This window comes from Camelus bactrianus, unplaced genomic scaffold (genome assembly GCF_048773025.1).
Source record: "Camelus bactrianus isolate YW-2024 breed Bactrian camel unplaced genomic scaffold, ASM4877302v1 HiC_scaffold_41, whole genome shotgun sequence".
Lineage (NCBI taxonomy): Eukaryota > Metazoa > Chordata > Mammalia > Artiodactyla > Camelidae > Camelus > Camelus bactrianus.
This window is the reverse complement of record NW_027413957.1, coordinates 15,806-36,199: the sequence shown is the minus strand read 5'-3', so window position 1 is coordinate 36,199 and position 20,394 is coordinate 15,806. Positions and strand designations below refer to the sequence as shown.

Genomic DNA, 20,394 nt, shown 5'->3' with positions numbered 1-20,394 from the left:
AGGAAGGGTTTCTAGATTAACTCAATGGACTAAATTTCTGTTATACGAACAGATCTGCTGCCCAGAAGACATTTAACGCCAATCACGGTGCACTGTCCGTGGACAGTGGCTGAGACACGACTGTGAGCACCTGTGTAACTCTCCTTTCCCTGTCCTTATTGGGCAAACTGATGCACAGAGGTACAGAGATCCAGGGATGCAGATACCTCTAAACACCCAAAGCCCATCCCTGGGAGCCTGGAAACCAGACAGCCAGGGTTTAAATACCAGCTCTGCCACTTACTAGCTCTGTGACCTTGGCCAACTTACTTACTCTCTCCGTGCCTCAATTTCCACATTGTAAACCTGGGATAACAATCAAATCTCCCTTACTCACTTGTTGTGAAGATTGAAGGATTCATTTCTGTAAAACGCTCAGAAAAGAATGTAGCACATTTTTGGTGCTCAACATATGTGAATTTAATAAGAAAGTGATTTACAAGTCTCCCTACTAATCATCTTCTGTGTTTCATGGCTAGTCTGAGTCCCAAAGGAAATCCTTATTTCCCCTCTTATAAACTCTTGGGGAGCACCCTTCTCTTGCATCCCACCACCTGTTTAAACTGAGAGAAGGGATGCCTCCTCCACACTCCTCTGGTCCATGGAGAGTGCTTCCCCCTTCACACCCATGACCCCTGGCCAATGGCTAGCACTCTTCACAATAACAGATTGAGGTGTGAGTCCGGAGAGACAAGCAGGGCATATGAAACCTTTCCTTTCCCTCCAGTGTTGGCCACCCTTGGGAAGCACCCGGGATGCTCAGCTCCATGGCAGGGCAGCCCTGTGCAGGATGGGGCAGATCATCTTAAGGGAAGGCTCGCTGTGGCCCAGAGCTAACTGGGACTGCGTGAGTCTCTAATTCTGGGACACAGTATCATGACACGCATTTTCCCACAGCCCTGAATTTCATGGAGAACGTGGCTTCATCAGTAATAAAGGAGACATTTATCGCCTGTCTGTTCTTCTGTGTCATCTCTCAGTTGGCTGCTGGAGAAAACATGTGTATAAGTATTGGGTCCACTTAAGCCCCAATATATATGAAGTACCAAAAAATTCTGTGGCTTAACATTGGTTCAGGGCGACTGTGTAACGGTCCTGACTTTGCTGATGCTAAATTATGGGTATAGGAACTATGGAACCTCCTCAAATATCTTTCATCATAAAACCAGCTTTTCTTATTTTCCTGTTTCTTAGTAATTGCCAAAGACTGTAAAATGATGGCTTCATACAAAACAGGAGCTAAACTTTATGAGCCCTTTGACATTCCCACTGTGCTAAACAATTTACATAATTTCTAATTCTCACAATTCTGCAAAGCATATATGAGCGTCCCCATCTCACAGACGAGGGAGAAACTCAGAACAAACTGACTCAGGCTCACGTGGCTCAGTGGCAGCGCGTGCACGCAAACCCAAGTCAAATCACTACACCCCTTCTTCTATGTACAAAATCACCTCCCACCAAATGACACACAGCGGCTGGGTCAATACTCAGGGAACTCAGTACACTTTTTAGCTTTAAGGTGCTCAAGAGGCCGCTTCTAGCTGCTTTATAAAATCCCGGCTCACTGGTTGCTAACACTGGAATAAAAGACCGATTTTGCCATTGTTTGCACAGCAAGTCTGAAATGTTCACAGCGAGATGACAGAATAAAACAAAGATATAAGCAGAATAATTTTTCCAGGTAGACAGACATAATGGACATTGTGCTATTCTGAAGCACTAAGCAAAGGAATCAAAGCAAAAAAATATTTGTTAAGCCTTCTTTTACAAACAGGAAAATTAAGACTGTATGAAGGTGAAACAGCGCCTCCTATGGCTAAAATGACCTTCCAGGTTGCCGGGAAAGATGCAACACAAAAATTGCCTGTTGAATCAGAAACAAGAATCAGATAACTAAAAGCTTATGTAGCACATACTGCAGTTTGCTTCGGGGAAGGGAGGGGTATTCAGTATTTAATGTGACATTGCTAATACTCTTGAATATAAACAAAAGACACAGGCTCATGGAAACTCATCTTAGAAGAGGAAAGAATCCAGTCCAGCCACTTCATTTTACAGGAGGGGAGACTGAGATCTGGGATCTGTCCGTCCGGCAATCAGCAGCAAAGCTCTCTCTCCTAGGCCTCATGTCATGCACTGTAGCAAAAACCAACAGATCTGTACTAGACCTCTATTCATAAAAGTCACGTCTGTATTTTTCCAACAGTAGGTAATCTAAGTATCTTGCAAAATACTTCTCAAAGAGCCAGGAAATCATACAAGTGTATTGAAATACAAAAACATTTATTTGCACATTAAAACATCATGAGCTTTATTCTATTAAAAAAAGTGACATGTCAAATCAATGTTTTGATATTTTAAAACCTATTAAGCATGCAGAAAAATAAATCAAAATTTCTTTAATCACAAACGAAAGAAGCTTATTCCCTTAAAATGATCAATGTGGATTTTTCTAAACTTAATAGTTCTGGTCAGATTTCTACGAATTTAAACGTCTGAGTGGATGGTTACACGGCAACATGAATTCTGAGTTGTAACAACACACATTCTGTGTAAATAATCTTCAAGGCCGTCTGCTTAAGGTGATTTAACTAGTCCCTGTCTCACTAGAATGATACAGATTTCATTAAACCTTCATAATGCACACTCACACAAAACCCTGAATCCTTGTTACTTTAAGCCATATTCATATATTCATATATATGAATATTGAATATGCATCAGAAGCAAGCCACCCTCTTTAGTATTCAGAGTTGATCCTTCTAAACTATCTGTCCTTGTGACAGCATATTTTTACTAAGCAGCTCTTGGGTGCTTCTTATACAAGGCGTCTACATCTCACAGTCAAACAAGGTAAACGGCATCACTCAAATTTCACAAATGAGGAAATGTACTTAAGCCATGAAAACAACTTACATATTCATCATCAGGAAAGAAAAGAGTAAAGATTTTACTTACAATATTCACTGACAAAACTTTCCTCCATACTAAGACTACATAGAACCAATTCAGTCTTTGTAAATTTTTCTGTCAATAAGCACCACTAGAGAAAAACAAGCAACATCATTAGCAATGGTTGGACTTTCAAAGCCCACTCCTATTTTGCACTATAATCATTTTTAATGTTTTGTTTTTAGTGTTTACAGAGCACTAAAATAAAAAAAATATAAACTTTTTAAGTCATTGCCTGAGAATGCAACATTTGTGAAAATGTACAATTTCAATTTATGCCACTCTGTCTCACATTCTCACTGGTGTCTCTCCTTTGAAGGCTTCATCAAACTGAGATCGCTAAAATCGTTCATTTATGGATTCACAGGAGTTCGGGAAACCATTCAACACGGGGCTGATCAGAGGAGCCATTGAGAAAGCATCCTGTGCAGCCTGGGTTCCAGCCCTGAGTCTGCCAGCGCCAGCTGTGTGAGATTTTGGACAAGCTGCCCAATCTCTCAATCCCTCAGCTGCAAAAAAGGAGACACTGATACCTACCCTTAAACACCTGCTATGAGTTAAAACACGAGGAAAGCATTTTAGCCTTAAGGAGGTGTCCACTCAGAGCAAGCTTGGTCATTATGATGATGAGGATTACTTTTAATAAGTTAAGGCAGACAAAAAATTAGAAATCACCATAAAGGAGAAACATTTTATGTCAATGAGCATTTCCTTTTGAATGGATTGCAGAATGTTTTATAGAATTTTTTAATAAACCAAATTTTGTCCACTAATTATAGATTTACAGGTTCATGGACATGTCTCCAGAAAAAGAATTAGAGGCCTCTAACCTCTGAATACTAAGAAAGAAAAGTTTAAAAAAAATCACGGGGGAGATTATACCTCACTTGAGAGAGTATGTGCTCAGCATGCATGAGACCCTCAGTTTAGACACCAGTAACTCCATTTAAAGACTTTTTTTTTCAAGAAATGGAGAATTAAATCAAAAAGATGGAGGAATACAGAATTTTTTTAGAGACTCAACTCAGATTTAAGATGGAGAAAAAATATCCATTTCTCATAGGAAATCTTGAGAACTATGTAAACCGGATCTGAGTTGTCTAATCTTTTAACATTATTCATGAATTCATATTACCAAGTCTTAAAACTGCCTGATAACCCACAGTGGTGATACTGATCATAACAGCTGCCAACACGGATCGAGCTCCGGCTAGGACTGCTCTGTTCGGCCATCTCTGCCCCTGAGGCCTCACCAGGCTGAGAGCACTAAACTTTGTCATTCATGAGCATCTCGTGTAAGTCCTCCCTTTATGCTCCTCACTCTCCCCTCACCAGCCCCTCTGAGGGAAGCCCTGATATCATCTTCCCCACCCGCAGATAAGGCCACTGAGGCACAGAGACTAAACCTGCTCCAGGACACATCGGCATTAAAGGACGTCTATATTTCTGCCGTTTTACTATTGACAAAGGAATCTGACATATCAATTCAAGGGAGATTGTTAAATAATCAAGTCTGTCAGGTCTTCACCTCAAAGAGCAGATACTATAGATTCCTGATGTAGGATGAGGCTGCCGCCACAAACTGACTCAGCTTGAAATTAATATCCAAGATGAAGCAGCGGATACACGTAAATATTCACGATTGTCAACTCCGCTCACGGGTCTGGGCCCTTCACTGCCTGAACGGGGGTGAAATCCCCACCCCTGTCAGGGATGGAAGCGCGGCTCTTCCCAGTGTCACCCAGGCTTCACGGGCTGTTTCCCCCCACAGGCTGTCCTCAACGATTAAAAATCTCTCAAGATTTTTACACCATGCAAAACTGAAAGACATTTCTGCAGATGGAGCACTTTCTCAGGCTTAAACATTTTTGCTTACACTCAGCAAGGGGGAAAATAACACATGACTCTGCAAAGTCTCTGAGCCTCACCACTCACAGGAGTAGAATGGCCTCAGCACAAGATGACTCTTCATGGATGAGAACAAAATAAAGCCGCCCCCAACCACAGGCACTCCCAGAGACAGCGCTCAGCAGTCTTCTGCACACTCACGGTTGTGCAGCCCTCACCACCATCTATTTCCAGAACACTTCATCACCCCAGAAGAACACCCCTGTCACTAGCAGTCACTCCCCAACCCCCCTCCACCCAGCCCCTTGCAACCATCACCTGCTCTCTGCCTCTGCATGTGCCTATTCTGAGCATTTCAGATCACTGAAGTCAACAATATGTGGCCGTTTGTGTCTGCTTCCTTTCACTTAACGTGCTGTTATCAAGGCTCGTCCATGTTGAAGTGGTATCAGCATCTCTCTTTTTTTTTTTGAAAGTGTTAAAGTTTATTAGAAGGTGGTAAGTACTATCAAAAAGAGTAGAGAGGAGCATAAGTGATTGTGTTTCAAAGGGAAAAGGGCGGGTTGAGCAGTCAGGGTGGACTTCCCAGAGCAGGTGGCCTTTTTCATATTCCCCTTTATTTATTTTTTCTTTTTTATTCACTCTTACGTCTGAATAATGTTCCACTACATGGAGATACTACATTCTGTTCATCCATTCAGCAGCTATGTATGGACGAGGTCCAGAAGGATGAGTGTAAGAGGTGACTAGGCAGGGATGGCATTTAAGCAAAGGGCAAGATGTGCTTTCAAAAAAAAAAAAAAAAGCCAACAAACAGAGGCACAAGGAAATTCAGCACGTTTCTGAGAAAGTGCATGCTTGCTTCAGCATGACTGCCGTGCAGGGCTGGGGGGGTGGTGAGTGACAGGAGACACAATGAGGGAGTCACCTGAGAATATTCCCCATGCAAGCAGCTCAGCCAATTCTCCTCCCTCATCCTGTATTTTAGAGCCATTTTTGATAGGTTTTCTATTTCAAGTAACAGTACTTAGTTACACATCTGATCATCTGCATCAGATCACCTTACCTCCAAGCCACAGAAAGTCATTCACTGACTGGAGCAGCTCCAAGACATAACGGTGATGGACCAGGGAGTCCTGCAGCATCCCGGCCTGCAGGCACAAACCCCCACATGTTCCATGGTGATGTCCGGAAAGTAAAATGCATGGAAATATCTCACTGCTTGTGCACGATATCTGCCCCCAAATTACCCCAAAATCATGCTGGCAAAGCACTACTGAGCCCTCTCACTACAAAAAAAAAAAAAAAAGATAGAGAGAGAGAGAACAGAAAAGAAAAGAATAAAGCTAAGAAGGCAAATTTAGGGTCTTCCATTGAAAACCAGCAAGCATCACTGCCAGTATCTCAGCTGGAATGGTCCTGTCTTCAAAAATCACTGCGCAGTTACATTGCAAACGTGATAGACATATATGTATTCCACGTAGATGATATTACAGTAGGATTTTTCTTTTCGAAATTTCCAGTTGCAACATTAACACAAGAGAGTTTATGTTTCAGCTTTAAAAAAATCAATTATCTTCCACTTTCTTAATTTTGAACCTATTATTATTTTATAAAGGGTGCTATGCTGCAAATTATAAACCAACTGTTTGGCTTCTGCCAACAAGAACTTTATGACTTCACTATTTCAGAGCAAGATTTAATGATGCTTTGAGAAGTGGGGCCTGGGGCGCTCACTAACAGCTCTTTAAATACTGACAAGGATGTGCTATTTAAGTAATGCAAAGGCTCTAACTCTACATTAACTCAGAAACCAAAGAAACTACACCAAAGCCTTACTTTATCATTTTTAAATTTTGCTATTCTTTTGAATATTAAATTTCTTAAAAGATAAGATTATTTTTTGAGAAAGACAGCAGCTGTATTAAATTTCCTCTCACCAAGAAAGCAATCTTTATCAAGAATAAATACCCCTATGGAAATCCAAAAGACGGGACGTTTCTAGCTAAGTGAACATGCAGATCTCCACACAAGCCTAAATCCTATCAGATCTCACTCGAACGAGCTCAACAAAGTCCTGGACTACCGTGAAACTTAGCTCTTCTGTTCCAAATGTTGGCTGAGCTAAGATCATCACACAAGGCAGGGAAGAAGAGAAAAGTCCACCTGGCTGCATCCGTTTTCTTCCAGCCACAAGGTGCCGCTAGGGGGTCCCCGTTAATAAGCCCTCCCCATGAGGAAATCCGGCATCCACACTGCCCCTGCCGTCCCCAAGCAGCCCCGACGCCCCTCTCCCACTGGCGGCCCCCCAGCCTGTCAATGGTCTTCTAATGACCCTCCCAGTTGGTGGCACTCTCCCCCTCTTCCCCGCTTCACACACACACACACACACACACAGCCAGGACAGCCTTCCCAAAGCACAAATTTGATTACATCACCCCCACTTCAAACCCTTCAGAGGCTCCCTGGTAGAGTTCTAGCCCCACCCCTGACCCTGCTCGCCCAGCCTCACCTCAGTACCCAGGTCCCCAATGACCTCAGGTGCCCCCTGACCTGCTGCTACTTCCCACTTGCCTCCAGGCTCATTTTGACTGTTTGTCAAGGAAGCCTTCCTTCCCTCGAACCTCTGCACTTTGGGTTAGGTGCCCCTGCTGTGTTCCTAGAACATTCTACGCTAAGACAACTTCTGACACTGCTAAGCTCTCAAGAAGCAATACATTTTGCTTACTACTGTGAGTCCACCCTCTCTCCCCTGGACACTCAGAATTGCATGTGTTATGAATAAATGAATGAAGGGGTTGGTCTCAAAGGGACGGGCAGAGCTGCTCTCGCCCACCCCGACCCCTTCTTTCTGTAGAACATCAGAAGCAAAACCAGGAGTACCTCTCCTGAGGGTCACTTTCTGCTGACACCCTTCACTGCCTCTTCTGTGTCAGTTCTAGTAAAAAACCAAGCTCCTCCAAAGCCCTCCATCCCTAGGCCCACTCCAGGGTCCTCCCAAGCAGGGGCACCCTCCACCCTGGACCACACAGTGCACTCTCCCCGAGTCCCCACCCCACAAGCCTCCAGGCCTCTACCCGGGCTGCTCCTGCCACCTGAGTCACCCTCTTGATTCCTTCTCCTGGCTGACTCTTACTCTGTCCTCATAACTGAATGTAGAGCCCATTTCTTCAAGGAAGCCCTCTCTGATGATGTCCTTTAGCTCTTGGCTGGGCTCCCTCTACAGCAGGACTGCTTGGCGACCAACTGGTGTTTGTCCACCTGCTCCTTGGAGACCATGACCTCTTGGAGGCCACGTGGGAAAAAGGAGTGAGACGACAAGAGGGGTGGGAAGAGCAAAAAGCAAAATCACAGCCCAAGTCCCAGATTCAAGGATTCTGTCTCAGAAGAAAAGAATAAAGTGTTTCATACGTATGTCATTTGCCTATGAGTTTTGTGGCTCATGGAAAGCAAGAGGTTGGTGTTCTAGTCTAAAATCCAAGTTACATGCAAAGAAATGTACGTATTCATATCCAAAGGAAACCAGAGCTGCTCAACAACAGTTTGCAGTTAAAATCAAAGGAACTTTGATAAAGGCAATCTCTCTCTCTCTCTCTTTTTTTTTTTTTTTTTTTTGTATCATATAGTTGTAGAAGTATTTGTATAACTAAGTGATGGCTACAGCCTATGATTCTGCACTGGAGTGTTTGGGGCTGAGGAAGCCCAGATTACATGCACTGTGTAAATACAATCACACCAACACACTGACAGGCGCCCTAGTGGCTGAGCTGAAGTTCCAAAGCAGACAACCTTACGTTGCAAGACAGCTCTCATTAGAAAGTAAGGAATACAATGTTCTGTACTCAATTACATACGTTATATGGGCCAATAAGCGATAGTGCATCTTGTCTAATGAAACCCCAAAATAAATTGTTAACGTCGATTTTCTCCATCTGACCCTTCTTTGCTAACTTTGGATATCAAACCCTCACTCCATACGGAATGCTCAGATCTATGCTGCAGCAGGTTACATCCCGTGGAAGAAAGCCTATCAAGGGAGAACTGGAGAGTTTCCCTTCAGAAGCTGCTAAGTCTGGTTTTGCACCTGTACGTCATTTGCAACTACGTCAGCGTCAAAGGAGTAAGACATTACCTCTGTGGGGCGAAAAGCACTGCGGTGCTTCTGAACCATTAAAGAACACTGAGCTTTGTGAAACAGTCCTGAGGCACTTAAATCGTACTTTTTGTGAAAGGCTCCAAAACTGACCCAATTCACCAATCCAGGTACAACAGGGAGGTACCGGAATTAGTAGATAGAACATGCCCTTGAAGTCTGACAAGGCCCTGCTTGAATCCTGCTACAGCATTGACTAGCCGCTAAACGGACCAATTCCTTAACCCCTCTGAGTAGGCTTCCCAATCTGCAAAAGGGGGCTGCCACCGCCCACCTGGGAGACATGGATGTGAATGCAACACGCAAGTAGTGCGGCCGACTGGTACCTGACACGAGGCCTGGCTAGTTTCCCTCCGCTGCCCTTCTCCCCCTTTAAACTTACATTGTTCCCCCTGGTAAGGGTCAAGCCCCCGGACCAGACTGCCCGATTCTTCTGTGTAACCCCGGATACATGCCTTAACTTTAGGAGACCAGAAAAAGAACTATCTCCTCCAACGTCACTATCAATGTTCTTAAGAGTCAGGGTTTTTTTTAACTCTATTTTGCAGGGAGACTATTCCAGAACTGTCCAACCACCATTCTCCACTTTGGCTCCTCTCCCAGCGCCCGTCCCTTCTCACCTCAAATCTTCTGTCTGCTGGCCTTTTGTTCGTGGGAAAGAGAGTCCGCTAGGGTGGAGACTCCCTAGGCCTCTGTCCCTCCCTCACAGGTGAGTGTGACTACCTTCTCCCCACTCCCCACACCGACTCCAGCTTCCGAGGAGGTTCCCCTCCCGGACCATGCAGCCTCTGCATCATCCCAAGACGCGCACGTGTGGCCACAACCCTCCCTTCAGATTTCTTCCTGGGTGGCCCTGCCCACCTCCAAGACCCTTAAGGATAAATACCATTGCTCTGAAAATCCCAAACGCCACTGACTGACTCACCAAAGCTGCATGGTCTGGGCTTTCCTTCAACCCAGGCACAGCCCTGCCCCGCCTCAGCCTCAGTCTGCACCTCTCGAGATGAGCTCATCCACCTGCACGGCTGTGAACACCAGCTAAGAATGACGACTCCCAATGTGTATCTGTGGTCCGGCTCCTTCACCTGAGCCAAAGGGCCATAGACCCGAGTGCCTCTTTGAAGTCCTAACTTGGATGACAAATGGAATCTTAAAAATGCCTCATGTCCACCATTTACTCTAGAGTTAGATTCCTGGCAGGTACCTCCCAGGCTCCCGATTTTAGTAACAGACCCAGAACCCACCTAGGTGTTTTAGGTCACATTCAATTTCCCCTGTTCCTCCCCCCAGCCCTGCCCTGGAATCAGTCCTGTCATTTCTATCGCTAAGCCAGTCTCAAGTCTGGTTCTGCAAGGACCATGGATGGAACCCCACAAGCTCATAGCAAGATGCAGTGCGTCACAGTCCTCCGAAGAGAGCTCCCTGGAGGGGGAGGCATCTCCTGCCGCTGGTCACCTCAGAAGGCACTGGATTCTCACAAAGGAGGCCCAGGAGAAGGGACTCAAGGTTCTCCTGTGGTCTGAACTTTGAAGGGCCTGAGGTTTGGGGGAGTTCCTAGTTAGCAGACACACCTGCCAGTGAGCAGATGAGGATGGGGGAACCCAGGCAAGGCTGTTCTCACTCCGACCACTGGGCTATCGGGAGCCACGGGAAAGGCCTGTGTCCAGGGCACAGCCCAGCCTTCACAGATCCCAGCCTGCATTTGCCAACCCAGATAGCCTAGACACCTACTTCCTACTCTTACTTCTGTTCTGTTCCCCCCAGAATGTGATGGACTCTTTCAGAAAGTCTGGCCTGTCTCAAGCGAGACCAAGTCAGTGAAGGATGAAGTGTCCACAATTGGACCAGGGCATGAAAGGAGAAACAAGGTCTCATGGCCAGCATGACGGTGGTGGCCAAACCCTTTCCCCGGGTGAGATGAACCAGGGTGTGGGTGAGAATGCAAGGTCACTTCACGGCTGACTGGGGTGTTGGAGACTCACTACCGCAAACTAATGACACGGCCGTCAGTGGTGGACGTCAGCTGCAACAGACACGGAGTCAGCTATTTACTGCCAACATGGGTTAATAGTAAAGGCTGGTGCAGGGAGGCCTGCATGGCTGCTGAGGCAAACCACAGACCCGGCTCTGAATGCCCACTGGCTGGAGCAGAGAGGAAGCTACGGTCCCCTTGAGCGGTCCCTGTGTCCACCAGATCCAAGTGAGCCAGCTACTTAGGAGAAGGCCATGTTGTTCTGATACTCAGAAAAACCAGCCTCGTAAAGGGAAAATAAGAGTGGCATGGAGTTTAGACCCGCTCCTGCCTCTCTATGAAGGCAAAGTAAAGTAAATGGCATGGGGAAGGTGAATGCAAAAACAAAAAACTAAAAACAAAAACCGGTGACTGCTTCCTCCAACAGCATCCCCTGCAGCTGCTCATCTCCGAGCCTGCCACTTTCTCACCAGTGACCACCGGCCAGGAAGCTCCGTCACGCACGTCACACAGCGACAGCCCGGAACCGCGTGCCAAGCACGTTTGTGTGAAAGCCAGAATCAAGGAAGATGCTGCAGATTTTGACTTTCCAAGTTTAAATACTCCATGAAAAAAATCCCTCAGCAGCCGCCTAAATCAATTCGCATCTCACTTCTTCAAAACAATCAAACAAATTTAATAAGGGCGCATTTGTCACACCAAACATAAGGAGGACCAAACTGGTTCCTCAAAGCAAGGATTTTAACAGGTATCAAACACCAGTGGGTGATGTGCTAACAAAGCAAAAATTCCAAAAAACTAGAAAATAAAAAGATGACTAGGATAATATATGGATCAAGGCAACTGTTAAGATTTTTGCTTTTTAAAGCGATGGGGACAGCACGGAGGACAATCTGGCTATTTCCAATGCAGGGTGTGCACAGTCCACTTTTCAGACGCAACAGCATGCTCACAGGGCGGTACAAGATAGAAAGGGAAATAGAAAAAGAAAATAGGAACAGCGAAAATTAGAAACACATGAGAACAAAAATAACTGACAGCAATTACAAGAATTTACGTGAGTGTGGTGAGGACAGGGACGAGGGGACGGTGAGACCCACCCTCACCTATTGTTCCAGGGAAGGCAGGGGCCTGAGGCGAGCGGTGCTGCCGGGGGACCCCAACGTGGTCAGCGCCCCAAACCTAAACTTCACCTAGATGCGTGTAGACAGCTTTTGAGCTACAAAATGTGGTCGCATTTCAAGCTGGACAATTTTACTCACTCCCACCAAGGGTAACAGGAGAGAATTAAGCTCTGTTCCTGCACCAAAGCATTGTTTAAAAAAGTAATGACTGTGGAATAGTAAAAGCAACAATGGAGTAAAAGTGACTGGAGGAGAGCGTACTTGACCCGAGCTCACTGGCCGCGTTATCTCACTGACGTTCAGATGCTGGCTGAGCCCTTACGGTACCAAAACAGACAGACCCACCAGGAGGGAGGTTTAATGCGCTGCTGTATTTTGATGCCGAGAGCCATGCCTGGTACACGAGGTTCTGGGTAAACAATGGTGACAGTGTCAACCACTATGGGCTAAGCACACAACCAGCTACTCCGCCAAATCCCAAGGACACACTTCAAAAGGCAAAAACAAGCTGGCATTCTCTGGTGGGTCTGCAGACTCAGAGCCAAGCAGTTGCTGAGCAAACATGTCACCAGTGACCCCTGTGACAAAAGAGGAGGCACTGGCCAGGGGGCTGGGGCAGGGCTCCAGGCTTCCACTGCTCACCCACCATTCTGTCCAGGGGGAGAAGGTAGTCCCTGCTTACGTTGCACCGATGCACCTACATTGACTGACACCTGGGGACTGAGCAGGAGGTGACAGGTGACGGGAATGGAGCCAGCCTGGGAGTGGCACGGTGCTGGCATCTGTGCCCTCAGCTTTGCCCAGACCACTACATCTGCCAGCTCATCTACAAGAAGCAGAAGGGGAGAAAGCCGTGTAGGTCACAGGGCCCTGCGAGGACAAGTACAGGTCATGGCCACGACATGCCTTGCCCCTTCCTTAAGCCATAGAGGTATGTCCGGGGAGGAAGTGAAAATTCATCCAGAGCCTGCCAGGCACCACAAGCAGGTGGGACTCAGGTCCCCTGTGCCTGTCACTCACAGGACTGGTCTGGACTATCTTTTTATCAATTCTCTGGCATCTTCTCCTCCAACTTACCAACAACCAGAAAGTAGAATCTGATTTTAGACTCACAGAGAATCGCAGAACACCTCCTCCACATCGGGCCCGGCAGCACGTGCCAGGTCCTCCGACCGTCACCTGTGGGACCGCCATGAGCCCTCTCCAGAGTCAAGGCCCGAGGCCGCAGGCCGGGGGGACACAGATTCCCACAATCTCCCCAGCAAAGGGGGACCATCTCTCGGCAAAGGCATCTCACCCTCTTCTGCCCGAGGGACATCTCGATAGATACACAGGGAAACAGAGCAGAAGGTGGGGGGGGGTAGGCAGCCCAGAAGAGCTCGTCTGCACTTCCAAGGCAAAGTGGGTCCGTTGACCTAATCACAGGGACAAAGTGAGGACGAATCTTTCCCTGCTGTGCCCCATACTCGGTGACACGCCTTTCCCTGCGTAAGGAGCTCATTTGGAAGCCCCTGGCAGTGTTTCTGTTGTCCTAAATTGGCATGGTGGTTGTCAGGCAGGGAGAGAGGGCCTGAGCCGTGCAGGTGCTGGACCTGGGAAGCAGGAGACACTGGCTCCACCCCCAGCTCAACCAGCGCCTCATTCTGCATCTCAGGATTCAGCATGACATCTATAAGCAAAGGGATGAGACTGTCCCAGGACACGCTGTCCAACAGGAATGAAATGTGAGCCATGTAAAGAAAGTTTCCCAGTTGCCACATTTAAAGAGGTAACCCCCCAAAAAAACCCCTAGAAACTGATTTTAAGAACATATCTTACTTATTCTACTGTATGTAAAATACTATCATTTTGACATGTAATCAATAAAGAAAGTAACAAGATAGTTTACATTCTTTTTACTAGACAAATCTCAGCGTCTGATGTGCATTTGACCTAGAGCACATCTCAGCTCAGAGCAGCCTCCTCCCCAGCTCTCCTAGCATCAGTGGCTTTGGCTACTCTATTGGACAGCAACTCCAGGGGTCACACCAGGGTAATTGGCTGAAAAGCGGGAGTAAGTGTCCATAATAACCCTAAAAGAATCTCTCTGAAACAAAGGCGGATTCACTTTTAAACGTCTGAAAACCGGCGGGTTGCTCCTCCCTCACGCCTTGGCTACAAGACAGCCCTCCTCCTTGCTGATCCCTTTCTGGATGTAGGGAAGCAACCCTTCACATAGCCAGGGTGGCCGGGCATCCAGGTAGACTTTCCTGCTCTCTGTGTCCAGTCCCACGAAGTCCTCCTTCTCAAACAGGATGTAGAGCAGGAGGATCTTGTCCCCAGACTTGTCGGATGCACCGTCCAGCCACTTGGACTTGAGCATGATGAAGAGAGACTCAGTGAAGTCCTCGATCCTCTTCTCCACCAACCTGCAGTCCTCGTAAATTGAAGGCCACGTCGGTGCGCGGCTGCTCGGCCACCTCCCCATGCAGCACAAAGACAAAGAGCTGAGAGTCATAGAGCATGGTGCCATACAGCTCCTCTGCACGTGGAGCTTCTCGGAGGTCTTGGCCAAGAGGCAGTCGGTAATGGTGACAAGGCCCACGACCTTGCGGTGGGTCTGGAAGTCGCTCCACCCATTCTCGGGCGCATAGTGGTGACTGTAGTGGATACAGAGTGCCCACTGCGAGCCGCACGGGCTGATCTGCCTCACCAAGGAGATTCGCTTATAGATGCACAACAAATTCTGCTCTGAGATGATCCCCACGGGTTGGACCACCACGGGGAGAGTCTGGTGGTCCTCAGCACACTGCACGTAGTCAGGGATGTTCATGTTGCAGGCCCTGACGAGAGGGAAGAGGAGACCGAGGTACATACTGTGCTGCGGGCTGCGGGCCTCACTAGGTTGCGGTGACCTGGTGTGTACCAGTCAGAAGGCAGGGGAAGCCCAAGCAAAGCTGGGGGTACAGTTTGTCCTCAGCGTCTGCACATGGCTACCGCAGCTCGGATCACATTACGCAGCTTTTGGTCTAGGCTTCCGCCCTCTGCAGAAAAGGGTCATTTCTTGTTTTCTGTTTCCAAGCACCTAGCCAGGCCCTGATGCAAAGTCAGTGCTCAAAACTGCTGAATAAAGGAATGAATAAAGGAACTGCTTCCACATCCCTCAGCAGGATATAATGCAAAGAAACACAGTAGGATCAAAAGACCTGGATTTCAACTCCAATTTATTTGAACTCCTAAGCTGCAGAATACTTGATAAGAAAACTTGCTTTGGGGAGGAGGGTACAGTTCAGTGGTAGAGCACATGCTTAGCATGTATGAGGTCCTGGGTTGAATCCTCAGTACCTCATTTAAAAAAAAATGAAACAAATAAATAAACCTTTTTACCCCCTCAAAAAATATTTTTTGAATTCCAAATTCAAGAAAAAAAGAAACACCTTGCAATTGACACAACATTGTAAACATGAGTATACTTCAATTAAAACAAAAAATCCTTGCCTTACAAGAATATATCTGGATTATGGAAGTTTACAAATGTAAAATGCCTAGGGTACCACCTGCATAAGAAGGAACTGTACAAATTTACTATCCCTCATTTATGAGCTATATTTCCTTTGGGGGGTATATAACCTCTCAGAGCTAATTTTCTCAGATTAAAAAAAAGAAGGAAACATTACCAGATTCTCCATACTGCTGAAGAATCAGATAAACCTATGATAGCATCTGACCCACAGAGTTTACTCAATGAATGCTTGTTGAATGAATGAATAAACAAGCAAAGTGAATGCTGCTCCCTGCCACAGAGCATCATGATGGTACTGCCTGGAAATCCCAAGCCCACGTTTCACCCCACTCTACACTAACCATGGGTGACCTGGGCAGGCCTGTGTGCTCCTCTTAACCCCAGTTTAATCATGAATAGAAATGAGGGCAATAACACAAACCTCAAAGGGTTAGTGAGTCATTACTGAATTGTATCCCAACTTTGCAAGATGGAACCTTTAAAGAAATTTGGGCAAAAAGTCCGTAGGCCCTCTCCATATTATCTCTTACGACTACATGGGAATCTACATTATATCTCAAAATAAAAAGTCTAATTTATTAAAGAGGCTATTGAGGTTAAATGAGCTCACTGTCTCAAATAAGGAACACACAGTACAAATAGGTCAATGCCCAGCTCATGAGATACACTCAGTAAATATTCCCACTGAGCCCACTGGTCCCTCCAACTTCAGAGCACGATGATGTGTCCTCATGGCCAGAGGCCCCTGCACCTGAAACTAACAAAGCTAATGGTCCCCACTTTCAAGAGCCCCTGCCACCACCGTAGGTCTAATTTTGTACTTGTAATTTTTTTCTTTTTATTAAATAGAAAAACGTAATTGCATAGCCTTCAGGTCACCAAAACCTGACTACAGAGATCATGATGGCAGCCCTTCTTCGTGAAACAATACAATGAAAAGCCATTTCCACAAGATCTCTGTGTAAATCTACTAGGGAACTTCATCCTGGACTGAGAGGAAGAGGACTGGGGAGGAGGGGGCAATCTGCGGCACAGACCCATGGGCTACCTGTCCCACGATGGGCTTTAGACCCAACACTCACCCTCAAGGAACTTCAAAATAGACACAGAGTGCTGTGGACAAGATTTTTTTTTTTTTTTAAAGAAATCCCTGATTCTCTCGCAGGTTTTGTTTCTACCGAGAAACAAATGTCTTATGTGTATGTTTCACAAAAGACTTAAATTATTATCACCCCAACTTGATGCATTAAGAAACTGAGGGAGAGAGGTTTATTACATTGTGCAAGATTAGAGAGAGGCAAAAAAAAAAAAAAAAAGATTAGAGAGAGGCCACGTCGGACACTGTATTTAAACCCAAGCCCCTGTTCCAGTGCTCACTCTAGAAAGTGGGATATACTGCCCCTTTCCTGCCCTCTCCCTGCAATAAATGTCTGAAGAGTCTTTTCTGTGCCACCTGGAATCACAATCACTTCAATTTTCCACAAAGAGCTATGTCACTCCTTGGAGGATGTGTCAAAATATATATGTTGAATGGGAGGAGAGATTTGTATTTTCTGTTTCTCAAAGGAAACATGGCTTAAAAGAAACTGAAAAGCACTTTTCTCGTCTAAGTCTTCATTGTGCAGAGAAGGAAACGGAGGCTCAGAAGAGATGAGGAAAGGGCCTTATTAACCAATATTGCCTCAGCGCAGCACCAAGCCAGCCTTGGGCACTTCTGGGGGAGGATCTGGAAGGCCCAGGAGAATGAGTCTTAGAAAACGGAAAGAGAAGAAGCATACAAGGCCCCGTCTCTACACCACCATACCATGAAGTTCCACCAAATTACCCAGTATGGGTGCAGCCAACATTAAGGTGGGCTAAACAGGATATAGAAACCTGGATGTCTCAACCATAGTGGAAATTCCAACATTTACTATGATTTTTTTCCCAGTTCAAGCATCAGCTCAGTGGGCACTCTGTACCAGGCACTACACGAGGCCTGGAGTTCTCCCAAATACACAACTCTTATATCACGTGTGCAAACCACACACAGGCCCACCAGAAGGAAAATGCCCACAGATAAGGTGGGATTACTGAAACTGAAAGCAGCCAACCAGCATATATTACTAGCAAAAACGGTGCTGCTGGAAATAGACTCATGGACATAGAAAGCAAACTGTGGTTAGCAGGCAGGAAAAGGGGGATTAACAGATACACATTAATAAATATAAAATAAATGACAAGGACCTACTATATAGCACAGGGAACTATATTCAATTTCTTGTAATGAGTTGTACTAAAAACAATCTAAAACATATGTAGATACATATGCATATGTTTATAACTGAATCTCTGCTGTACATCTGAAACTAACATTCTAAATTGACTACACTTCAATAAAAAATAATTTTTAAAAATAAGTAAAAATAAAAGCAACGCCATTTAGAAAAAATAAAAGAATACTCTGATCCCCTTAGCTGTAGGTGCTGGAGAATTCTGATTACAAACACCAAGTCCACTGGATCACTCCAGCACTGGCTGTCACTTTTTCTGACCATCAGAGAGTCACTTGGCTTCAGTGAGTTTACTTTTCTCTTCTGTGAAAGGCTTCAGTTGCAACTAACGATGTATAGAATCTCATCATTCACAAACCCAACAATTAGTGAGGACTTCCCATGGGCCAGGCTCTGGAAATATGAAAATATAGGGTCCGAGATATATTCATGGGTAGAAGAAATTTATGCCATAAAGACATTAATTCTTCTTGCTTTGATAGACAAATTCAATACAATTCTGTTTAGATTTCCTACCAGATTTTTTATGGGTAACAAGATAATTTATGGTCAGGAACAACCAAGAAACTTCTTTAGAACCAGCACTGGGAAGGGGTGGATAGGTCATTCAATTCCACTGGTCTTTCTGAAGTGATGAAAACGTTCTGGAATATTAATGGTTGCACCACTGTGAATATGCTAAAGCTGCTTAATTGTAGCATTTAAGTGGGTGGACTTCATGGTGTGTGAACAATATCACAAAAAAGATGTTAAATGAAAAAATATTTCTTGACAATTATTTTTCCCTCTATACAACTAGTCTGCCCCACAATTTAAGAAGAACAAAAAAAAAAAAAAAAAAAAAAAACAAACCAAATTTTGCCAGGAGCTCTTTAGGACTGCAATGTCCCTGAGTCTCTAACACCTCTGGTGGTGCTGTTCCTGTTAACACAACCTAGCTGGGCTGGGCTAGTTAGGGACTGTAACTATCTTTTTAAGATCGACGGTCACACGTTTCACCCTGGGAGAGGGAAGGATGGAGGATGTCACAGCCTCATGCCTTCAGCTCATTTTTAACTGAACCAAGCCTTGCTTTCAACACTGTAATCCCTCTCACTATAAAAACAGTGACATCATCAAGCACCGCCATCAAAACACGTGAAAGTGTTCAAGGTACTTACCTGGGGCAGAAACACTAAGGGAGGAGACGGAAGCTCGCTCAGCACTGACGCTCCCTTTTCCCGACTCCACCAGGAGAAGCTGGGGTTCACAGCTGGAGGCTCTCAGCCCGGGGAGCAGCGCCCACACCACTGAGCTGGTCCCCAGGGAGCGGGAAAGGGAGAGGAGGGCAGCCCCGGGGTCGCGGGGCAGGGAAAGCGGGGGGGGACGCGGGCTGTAGCCCCGCTCGGAGGCCAGCCCCAGCCCCAGCCGCCCGCCCCCGTCCGGGTCCGCAGAACCCGCCCGCCCGGGACACAGCCCGCCTAGGGGCGGGGACGGGCCGGCGGCCGAGGAGAGGCAGCCCGGGAGGAGAGGACTCGCGGGCGGGAGAGGGGAAGGGGACGCCAGCCGCGGACTGAGGGGAGCCCGGCTGGGGCGAGAGGCGGCAGGTGCACACCTGGCCCTGGACAGCTGTGGCCGGGGCGCCGGGGCAGGAGCCAAAGTCCTACCGGGCGAAAGAGCTGAGAAGCCTTTGGGGCCGATCCCCGGCTCGGAGCTGGAGCTTCCAACCCTCGTTCCAGCTGGCACCGACTGCGCATGCGCAGGAGGGCCAGCGATCCTCTCTGGGTTCTGCGAGAGAAGGTGGGGAAGCGAGGGACGGAGAAGATGGGAGGAGGAGGGGAGAAGGGGAAAAGTGGAGGGAGAGACATGGACAGGAGGAGCAGAGAGAAGGCAGGGATCTGGAGGGTGGAGGAGAGTAGCAGGGATGGAGAGAAATAGTTTTAACTCTGGGGGCATCCTGAAGGAGGCAGCAGTCCTGCCTCTGCACACTTCTCTAACCCTTCAAGGCCCGCAGCTCATATTTTACCTCCCTGGACCAGCCCTCCACCCAAGGCCTCTGCAGGACCCCTACGGGGATCACACCCATTGCCCCCAAGCGGAGCTGGGTTTCCTTTTGCTCTGGGAACCAAGCACCGGCAAGTGTTGTCGCTCAGAACTACCTTGGAAAGAGTACATATTCCCCTTTTACAAGCTGGGACACAGGCAGGCAAGATCTCTGCCTTACCTCCACTGTCCCAGGTGTTGTGCTGGCGGGGAGCGGGAGGTACAAGGTCAGATCCCAAAAGGAGCATACTGCCTGAGTGTTGGTGCATAGTCCCCATCCTTCCTGGGTAAACCACACCCCACCCTCGGGGAACCATCAAGGGCACACAATATGTCCCTGGGTGTGGGATAGCTGCCCTCAATTCCAGTGCCCAGCTTGCTAGGAAGATAGGAGTGTTACTGAGTCCAAATTCATTCTCCTTAGTGCAGGACAGGCCAGTAAGTTGGGAGACTAGGTGTTGGGGCATGGAATAGCAACTTTCTGTAGACCTAGATGGCAAACTAAT

General features: G+C 46.7%; 1 pseudogene; it reads right to left on the bottom strand.

Moving 5' to 3' along the window:
• Window positions 1-13,886: 13,886 nt before the first annotated feature.
• Window positions 13,887-19,156, bottom strand: LOC141576833 (trafficking protein particle complex subunit 9 pseudogene; annotated as a pseudogene).
• Window positions 19,157-20,394: the final 1,238 nt, after the last annotated feature.